At 31.8% G+C, this 10411-nt stretch overlaps 1 protein-coding gene and 2 non-coding genes across 4 annotated transcripts in view; 1 reads left to right on the top strand and 2 right to left on the bottom strand.

Annotated features, from left to right (window-relative positions):
• Positions 1–7289, bottom strand: part of LOC136982672 (transcription factor BTF3 homolog 4-like) — a 29898-nt gene extending 22609 nt beyond the window's left edge. Inside the window, exon 1 of one of the 2 annotated variants that reach the window (XM_067279239.1) lies at positions 7271–7289. The gene's annotated coding sequence lies outside the window, so the exon portion shown is untranslated. Of the gene's footprint in view, positions 1–5695; positions 5833–7270 lie in introns of those variants that run through there. The other variant, XM_067279238.1, reaches the window with a different exon arrangement.
• A 2402-nt stretch (positions 7290–9691) lies between these two features.
• Positions 9692–9773, top strand: TRNAL-AAG (transfer RNA leucine (anticodon AAG)). The gene has a single exon. It is a non-coding gene; the product is annotated as a tRNA-Leu (tRNA).
• Positions 9774–10108: 335 nt separating this feature from the next.
• Positions 10109–10190, bottom strand: TRNAL-AAG (transfer RNA leucine (anticodon AAG)). Its single transcript has one exon. It is a non-coding gene; the product is annotated as a tRNA-Leu (tRNA).
• Positions 10191–10411: the final 221 nt, after the last annotated feature.

The raw sequence follows: 10411 nt of genomic DNA on the forward strand, positions 1-10411 counted from the left end.
TTATACATACAATGTTAACAGTTACAACATTTCATAATTAAATAACATATCTTGCAATGAAGAATAACCCAGTTTTAATTTTAAAAAATAAAGTTTCATAATAAAAGAATATCATAATTTGAAAAATACACAAGTATATTACAATAAATATTCTGAATGAATTATGAAAAAAAATTCAGAAAATACTATTAGTTATATATAAACATATACTGGATCTACTGAAAATATTCACTTCTTTTGTATTATAGATGATAATGGTTACAGCCGAATAGAGGTACAGAAATAGCTAATGGTCATTAAAACAATAGAAAAGGAATGTTCTCATTAGATTATGTGAATTATGTATGTAATCATCTATAGTGCAGGTTGAATCTCAACAGACAGGTGCTGAAATAGCAGATTAGTCTCTTGCTGTTTTCAGACATTCAATATGACAGTATCCATGTGATATTAAAAGATGAAAACAAATAATGTGGTATATTTGTTTATCCAATAAAGCTACATTATCTACAAATTACAACAGTGTATTTTATAATGAATTGACTTATTAATTAAATGAAAAATTTCTTTATGTTGTTTAACATTAAACTCATTTTCACAAAAGTAATCCTACAAACACAATAATATTGCTCATAACTATTAACTGTAAATAGTTATTTTATTAACATTAGAAACCTCTTACTAGTTAATTTGATCTTGAAAATGATTTTATAACATATTCAAATTTTAACTCTTCCTTACACATAATTTTGGGTATTTTAACCTAGAATGAATGCCTAAAACATTTTGACAAAAGTTTTAATAATTAACAAGTTACACATTTATCTAAAAAGACCAATTAGTCATAATGGCTAGTATTGAGAATACATTGTTTCTATATCTACAAGAGGAATCAGTCAAGCATTCCGGATTATCTTTTCTGTAACATTCCTCCAAGAATAGCATCAAAACATTGATAATGGGAAGGGTATTGCCATCATCGATGGCATCTAGAAGTTCCAAATGAGTTATCTTCTCTATCCCACTTTGAAACTTCAAATGATCCCTTGATTGAGGAATTGTAGCTTAGATGTGGTATTTGAAAGCAAAAAGCTTACAGTAGGAAGGTTTTTGGTTTGCTTTGTATGTTATAGGAAACAATTTCATTTTTGAGAAACATCTGGGCTTTGCAAAACATTCAATCATCAGTGGCAAAAGTTTTACACTTGTAATTTGATTAACTGCTAAGAGTACAGTCATGTGTACTTTAGTGTTTCACACCTCAGAAACTCTTGTCCCTTGAATATCACTGTTCTGTAGGGTAAACATTGGAAAAAAGGCTTGTTTCATCAATACTGAAGACATCCACTGGCTCATAGCCTTGAACAAAAGAAGGGAGCTCCTTGATCCACTCTGACAAATGCTTTGAGGAACAGACACACTTTTGCTGCAATTTCCTGAAGACAATGTTGTGTGTAATTTTAAAGCTCTCAAACCACCCACTGCTGGCTTTAAATTCACTATGGCCAATTCTCTTGGCAAAATCTCCCAGCTTTCCTTTGTAACATCATTCTGCTAAGAGGAACTCCTTGGTCAAAACATTGTACAACTGAGCTTTCAGAGAGTATTAGAGCATGGCCACATGCCCATCTGGTCTAACACTAAATTACTGAGATAGTTCGGTGAAAAAAGAATGCTATTCTTATGGAAAAATCTTTATATCACATCACTTTCACTCTAATACCCCTACCATATTCTGTATTTACGGATAAAATTATTTAAGCATTTCACTTTGTACACACTCTAAAGATCTTCACTTGGGAGTTTTATTTTGTTGATATTTCCATGTGCATCGCATTTTTATTAAATATTTAATATTTCAATCTCTTGCCTTAACTGAATTTAAAAAAGATATGTTGCGTTTATGTTCTATTCTTATGTTTTAACGTCTGTGTTCAATTTTTGCCTGATGATGAAAGCTGTATGTCTTCAAAAGTACTCACAATTTTTAATATATGTTTTTAACATCGATTAAGTGTGACTTCTTTCCAACATAGCACAGATTTCAATGAATAGCACTTAATGCGTTCATACAGGGGTCGGCAACCTTTAAGCAGTGCTGTGCCAAACCTAAGTTATAGTGTTCTTTCAGGTGCCAACATGATTGCACCAATTTTTTAATATGTAGTATCAAAATTGGTCCAGTTATAAAGGAATTCAAAAATTAATAATTAAAATTTAATTTTTACTATATTTCTATTCAATCAGAGTGCCACGGAAAATCATCCCGCATGCCATAGGATGCCGACCTGTGTTAATACAATCACAATAAACCTTTAAATCTGGCAAATATAGAGTCACAGTAGTGACTCTGTCAAGTGAAAAAGTCACCGACAATATATATAGTTGCTGATTTTCTCAGTTGATTACTCCAACACCAAACGTCTATAGTAAATCTGAATACCTTGTTCAAAAGATATTTGTTTTCTTAGTGTGCAAAATTTCAAGTTTTTTCTATGAAGGGGTAGCCAAAATATAAGCTATTGAAAAGTGCAAAAAATCACCAAAAAGATGTATTATTTTCTTCTTTTCTTCATCCAGCACTGAAGATGTTCCCAGAGAAAAAAAAATCTACTGGGTATAGAAAGCTCAAATTTTAAACTTAAGCCTTTCTTGTTATCAGTAAGGTGCTTGTGAAACTTCCAGGTTGATAACTCAGAGTTCACAGGGTTCGTCATACAACTATTTTACTTTTATTGCTTAATTTTACACTTGTTAGGATAAAATTTCATGAAAACAAATGATTTTCTTCAAAATGTTATCCAGAGTAACAAAAACAAAAATTTATGCAAATTAAAACTTTTTATAACATTTTACTAAAGTGTTTCAAAAGTGTTTGGTCAGTGGATTGCCAATCACTGACCAAACTGTACTGTATGTCATCATCTTAATCTTGACATAATCACACAATCATTAATCAAAAGACAATTTATATCTAAACAAAAACATCTGAGATGTAAACAACTATGACAAGTTGGATGACAGTCAAATTTTTTTTCTTAGGAGTTTTTCTTTTGTAAAGATAAGCTTGGCATTTTGAAGCTTTACCCACAAGATTTTTACCTCTATGGTTTTTTACATTTTGCTTTAAAGTGCCAAGCTTATCTTTACCTTAAAAAAAAATTTGACTGTCTTTAACTTGTCACAATTTTTTTTACACCTCAGATATTTTTGTTTGGATTTAAGTTTATTCAACAAAAACATTTTCTGCCATCCTTTAATGGCCATCTATTCTTTAGAGCCACTTCTTGCTCTCTAACATTAAAGCATGAATCTTAGATAAGGAAAGAATAAACTAGGGTTGTCCAACCTTTATTCGTAATGGACCAAATTAGAAATTTAGGTATGTTCAGCACACCACAAAGGTACTTTATATTAACATATGCTTTTAAAAAGTTCAAAATTTGAATATCAAATATAAATAATTACAAAAAATACTGTATTATTGACAGTAAAAAAGAAATTATATTCACACAAAATAAAAATAAATTTAATATGATTTTTGACATTGCTTTCCTTTTTTATTATAAATATCTGCTTTTATGGTACTAGTTTTAATTCTAAGAATGTTAGTTAAATGGGAATCACTCAACCTATTTCTTTCAGCAGTTTCAATGGTTTTCATGAACAAAAAGAATTGTTCACAACAGTATGTTATGCATGTGGGGTAGTACAGTTTTCTAGCACCAATTACATCATTACAATATCAAAGTGAATCCAGTGAAACGAGAATAATTTTTATGACTTACTTTACAAAAATAAATTAAAATGTACTTTAAAAATTTAGGGTGCAGTGGGCCGCAGGTTGGACATCCCTGGGATAAACCATCACGGTGTTGGCTGCTTACATTCTGAAACAATCTGTAGAGGTGAACCTGAAAGAAGCCAGGACTGTCTACAGCATTCATCACACAAAGTCCTTGGAAGAACTAGAGATATATGTCATCACTTTAAAGGTTGGTTATTTATAAAAGGTTAGACAATGTTAGAACACAAAAACATATTATTATTAGGCATATTATATTATTATTACTATTAAGCACTGAAACAACAAAAATATGTCAATTCTGGAAACCTGTTGTCATTTGTACTGATGCCAAAATTTTCATATATTATATACTATATCTGTGGGATTCTTGTAGACTATACAAAATAACACCGGTTTAGTTTTAAAAAACAGATTTAACATTTAATAGGTTCTTTATTTCAGACAAAAACTCTCTTCCCACTTTTTTCTTTTCTTCCTTTCTTAACACCCTCTGGTCTTCAAAAGCATATGGCTTAACAAATTTCAATAAATTACACAATTATCATAATATCTTATTAAGATAGATGTACCAGTTTTGGCCAGAAAACAAATTTAACTTAAAAATATAATCACCACATATTCAAATCTGTCCAATGAAACAAACTTTTATTGTTAACTATGTGAACAGTTAACAATAAAAGTTTGTTTCATTTGTGATTATATTTTTTAAGTTAAATTTGTTTTCTGGCCAGAACTAGTACTACACTGGCTAAAACTGGTACATCTACCCTATATAACCTTAGAATTATTTGTTATCCATTTCCACTAATAAATTTTCGATTTATTTATTTTGGTTACCTGCTGAAATAAAACAACTGCCATTTAATATATAGTTTTTTATACTGAAAACCAAATAAAACAAAACCTTTAACTACCAGTAACAAATAGGCTATTAACAAAAATTTCAAATGTTTTCAGCCTCCACCAAGGCCCACATCAGGTTTATTAACAAAATCCAGATTGCAACGTTAAAATATTATTAGAAAAAAACAATTTTAAATTTTGAACAACCCTTAACGTAAATCAAATTCAAATGGTAGAACGACTAAAACTCACAAACGTACGACCCCATCACACACATACATTTTTAAGACATACAGAATGAACTAATATAGGCTAACTTTGCCCAAATTTTTCATAAAGGTACTGTACCTCCACACACGCAATATTGTATTGCAGTCTTTAAAATTAATACACCTGCCGGTCAGGTTGGCTTTTATATATTGCCTTTTGTTTCATTTGATTATCTACAGTAATTCTTAAGGAGATAGTTTTATTATACCGAAAGCATATTTAAAACTGTGCTTTTGAAAATAAAAAACAGTACACAAAATGTAATACCAAAGAAAATGGTTAAAACTAGAAAGAAAGAATGAATAACAGATTACCAAAACTGATACTGAACTATAATTATCTACGTGAAGAAGAGAAAGAGGTCATCCAAGACGACGGAGACCGGCCTTACACAGAAATAGGAACAGACTGAAAATGTAGGGTTTTGTTGAAAAGCATATCCTATGTGGTTAGAGAAAATATTCTTATACAAATAGGAAAGTAGATAAAGTTAGTTATTTACTTTCCTATTTGTATAATACAGGTATGATGTATGTAGTTTATAATTGTCAGCATAAAGCCACATCAATATCAGAGCTTAACATTTGCGTGATAATGTTATAAGTTTTACAACAGTGGAAGTCACTTTTAGGACAGTGTCTATTGTTAGAATTTATCAATTGGATCATTTAAGTTGAATCGATATAAAAAGAACAACTTAAAGTTTGTTTCCTTGTTTACCACAATTATAACTTTCATTGATAATAACATAACTGAATGCTGCGTACATATTACCTTAAAACGACAATTTTATTCGATATCTTCACTCCATTTTGGAAATTTCTATCATTAACAGATTCAAAGCGAATACAAAATACTCGCTACGAGAATTGGGTTGCCGGATTACTTTCCCCACTGTCGTTAGTCTTGGCTATGTATTATAGACGAATATCGCCAAAAAATAAATGCTAGATTCAAAAAAATTTTTTTTAATATTTATTATTACGATATTTACCGGTAATTAAAGTTTTATTAACAAATACTCATTTATTGCAAAATATTTTAAAAATTATTTTCTTGCTATCGGCTTTTTCTAGCAAGTCCATTATGGGTTCGGTTAGGCCCCACGGTGTGGCGGCCGGCTGTAAGAGACGGAACCCGACACATCCTGACGGATCGTCCCCAAAAATTCCTGGTGTTTTTCGACCCTTACGAATTCGATCCCGGTTCTCCAGAGCGGTACCCATCCGGTCGACTGGGGTTCAAATTCGAATCTAATCCTCAAATTTTCATGGGCGGTTCAATCCATGAAATTTTCAGAAATTTCGAGTTCGAAGTAAATCTTTTTTTCTGTGGGTTGAATTATGTTTTATTAAGCAAAAAAGATGAAAAACAGATGAAAAAACTGAAATTTAGTTGAATATTATTGAAATGTTTATGAATTACATCTCGAGTTTTGATATGTCTATTTAAAGATATGTCTCTGTCTCCTGTACAAAATGAGTTACAGTATTTAGAGGAAAAAAGTGTTATTTGTTGCAGGATGACAAATTTATATGCACTTGAAGATTCGACCAAAAAACAACAAACTTTAAAAAAAATCTGTTTATTTGTATGATGATTTGTAAATTATATTTCATAAACTTATTTGCTAGAATTTTTGGGGGTGTTTTTCTGAGAAGTAGCCTGATCATTAAAGCAGTTAAAGTGTTACCCTTCCACTCTGGAAAGCTTTTTAAATGAATTCGGACTGGTCAGAAAATTCCAAGAAGTTTTCAGGGAGTAGTCCGTACCGGATATGTCGAGCCTTATCTTTCACCAACAGGTAGTCCAATTGTTGGAATGTCCGAGTCCATGATGAGCTTGTTTAAAAACTCTCTTAGTTCTGACAGGGTAAAAAGAGTTAAAAGTATTTTTAAAAAAAAAGTATTTCCGAACTCTCCTTGGTAACAATAAGAAAGCCGTTTTCATACCCATTCTGAATTAGACCAGGCTTATAATGAGATGGGCAGGTGATGAGAGTCATACATGACATACAGTACAAATGAAATCCAATATCCCAGAAAGTTCTAAAGATCCGATGTGAATACCTCACCCTGGATTTCTCAGAACAGCAGATTGTCGTCTTTTCCGCCTAGAATTTCACTTAACTGAATATTTAAGGATTAAATTCCTTTTTACTATAATTATGAACTTTTTAAATTTCATTTTGTGTTTTTCCATCTTCAAAATTCGAAATTTATTATACGCGAAAACTTAGTAAACATTTTCAAAACAGTTGCTAAATTTTTGTGTCTGTTTATAAAGATTACACTTCAATTTACCAGAGATGAAAAATAAAAACCATAAAAACCATTTTCCAATACTTACCGAATACAATTTTGTTCAGCTGAATTCCATCAATTACTTTAAGAAAATATTTTACTATGATCCGTAGAAAAGAATTAAATCATTAATTTTTTTTCATCCCAATATAAACTGCTAAAAGACATTGAGTTCTGAATAAATTTTGAACTACGTTGTAATTTTTGAAACCAACTCTTGATAAATTGACGTTATGTTTCACAACACTTCGCACAAGCTATTATTTTCATCGCAGTCTTATTTAATTTACGGATCATATCCCGGAAGGGAGTGGATTGTTTTCGGAAGTTCTAACATATTGAAGAAAGAGATAACTATATTTTTAATCGCTAAATTCATCGTTTCTAAATTTATATTCGTACAAAATAAACTTCCTAGCTATTATCGGATAATGGAAGGATGGTTGAAGTATTCAAAATGGTAAAAGTATATCGGTTGTGGAAGTCCGAGTTCGAGTCCGAAACGATTTACTAATTTTCATGCGTTTAGGTGACCCGTATGCCGATGCTTTTAGATGATTCCACACAAAAAATCCAAAGGAGTCAACTCTGAGGAATGTGGTGACCATGAAATAGGCCCATGTAGTTCTATACAACGATTAACAAACCTCCCTGCGAGCTACTGACGCACGTATGTTCGGAAATAAAGTGGCATACCATCTGGTACCAAACCTGATGAAGTTGCTCCAATGCCAAGTCATCAAGCCATTCGTCCTTTGTCGTATTTAAAATATTCAGATATTGATTACTTACTGTTCACAGTGTCGTTAATGAATACGGGATCACCATTTAATATCATGCTGAACCACTCAGATTACTATATGGCATCCTCTTCATATTAAGCTGATTGAAGATAACATCAGAAAGAGAACACGTCAGGGCAATGTAATATCCAGTGTATTTGTGTCTGCTTCAGTCCACATAGACCAGTTGCTTCACGAATTCTTGAATGCTGATATGCATGGAAGTAGGCCATGTTCACGTTATTAAGTGCAGATCCACAAGCAAGACCAGATGGTCTGCGACAATTAACTGCGCTATCGGTCTACTTCATCTGGCGAATAGCATTGAGAATCATCTTATGTGTTAGTCTTGATGCAGCTAAAAAATCTCGTGAAATGTTTCTCATGTGTTTCGTCTCGTTTCCCTGTATGAAATAACCATTACACAATATTATTCGTGAGTATAAGGGATTGCCACTGTACTCTATCACTAACAAACTGCATCAAGTTGGTCCTTAAAGAGACATTTGAATCGTGTATAACAATATGATTTATCAAGATCACTTTCGTGATTTTAAATCTTTAAGGTCCATTTACACGCAACAGTAACGTGCCGGCACAGTGCAGTGAATATTTGCCTGTGGGAAATCGTCGACCTAGTTTTAAACCACCCTGTCCAGACTCGTCCGTCACAGTGCTGTGCAGTGGCAGTGGCGTGACTGTACCGTGAAAGTACATTTGACGGAAACGATATTTTCATTGATGGTAAATTTTGTTTTCAAATGGATGATGAGCATTTAAATGAAATCGTGCATCAACACCCTGTTTTATTAGATTTATCTCATTCGAAGTACGTAGACGTTGGGTACAAAATCAATATTTCTCTGTTTTGTTTAATAAAATATGAAATGAGTATTGGGACGTTCGAAAATATTCAAAAAAATATAGAATATAGATTCGTCATCTCAATTTTTTATAAAGAGTATGAAATTCCCATTCTGTTGATATTTTTTGCCCATGCTTGATGTACGCTTTTTTGATTGCATTTCTTTTTCTTCTTCATCCAAAGATATAGATATTATAGCCAATTCATTCTTCAGAAAAGTCCATGACCCCTCACCGACAGCACGGTCACGTCACTATCGTGTGTAAATACAGTACTCATCGCTGTGCCGTGCTCGATGTCACTGTCACCAAACGATCACTGTTGTGTGTAAATGGACCTTTATCTGATGTTTGAAAACTTAGATACTGCGATTGTCACATTCCTTTTGTTGAATGATTTATTTTGCTATTAATTGTTCTAATGGTATTAATTCTGCTATTAATTTAATGTACTAATTTGTTGTAATCGTAGTATTTTTAAATGAATTAATATTGTCCTTGGATATTTAAGTATCGATCGTTTTAGCACTGGAACAAAATGCACCACATGAATACACTTGTGCAATGCTAAAAAGACATCTTTTGCCTGGGGAGATGTTTCAGAAGAAACCTGTATATAAATGAATTTTTCACTAAAATCCTTGCAATGTTTGGTTAAATTTAAATCATCAAAATTATAAGTAGTATATCATAATTATGCTGTTAAAAATGTCACAGTCAATTAAAAAACAAACAAAAAAAAAAACCATAGTGTAAGTAGGTCAGAGCAACAAATATAAAAAGTTGAAATAATTACAACTTTATTAAACTTAATATTATATGGTAGGGTGGCCGAGCGGTCTAAGGCGCTGGTTTAAGGCACCAGTCTCTTCGGAGGCGTGGGTTCGAATCCCACCCCTGCCATTGCATTTTACTTTCATTCGTCAATTTGAGAACTTTTTATTACAAAGACAGATTTTTTTTATGTTGCATGTTATTTTGCGTTGTTAGATTGTCTACATATTACAATCTAGTATAGTAATATTTTTATATATTATTTCTATAAATTCAGTACTTTTTCATAATTAATTATTACTAATATAATAATAAATGATAGAGTTCGGTTTAGCGTAATTCGATAGGAAAAACAAACTTATTTCTTAATATTGGTATGTAGAATAATAATGTAAAATTTTTGTATGTAAATAGAGTAATTCAATAACAAAAAATTGCGAACGGACAAATAAAGTAAAAAACACTGGCAGATGTGGGATTCGAACCCACGCCTCCGAAGAGACTGGTGCCTTAAACCAGCGCCTTAGACCGCTCGGCCAACCTACCACATAGTATCTCAATGATTAAAGCTGTAATTATTTCAAGTTTTGATATTTATTTGTAGCCTTAACCTACTTATACTGTTTTTTTTTTAATTTATTGTAACATTCTTAGCCAGTCACTTACAATCACTGATGGACTATCAATTCGCACACGTAGGAAAACGAATCCAAAGACTGAGTATCCCAAAAGTTGGGGTTTTTTTTATAAGTTTAGAAAAGTATTGT

The sequence above is a fragment of the Centruroides vittatus genome, unplaced genomic scaffold (assembly GCF_030686945.1).
Source record: "Centruroides vittatus isolate TY-2023 unplaced genomic scaffold, ASM3068694v2 contig_862, whole genome shotgun sequence".
Lineage (NCBI taxonomy): Eukaryota > Metazoa > Arthropoda > Arachnida > Scorpiones > Buthidae > Centruroides > Centruroides vittatus.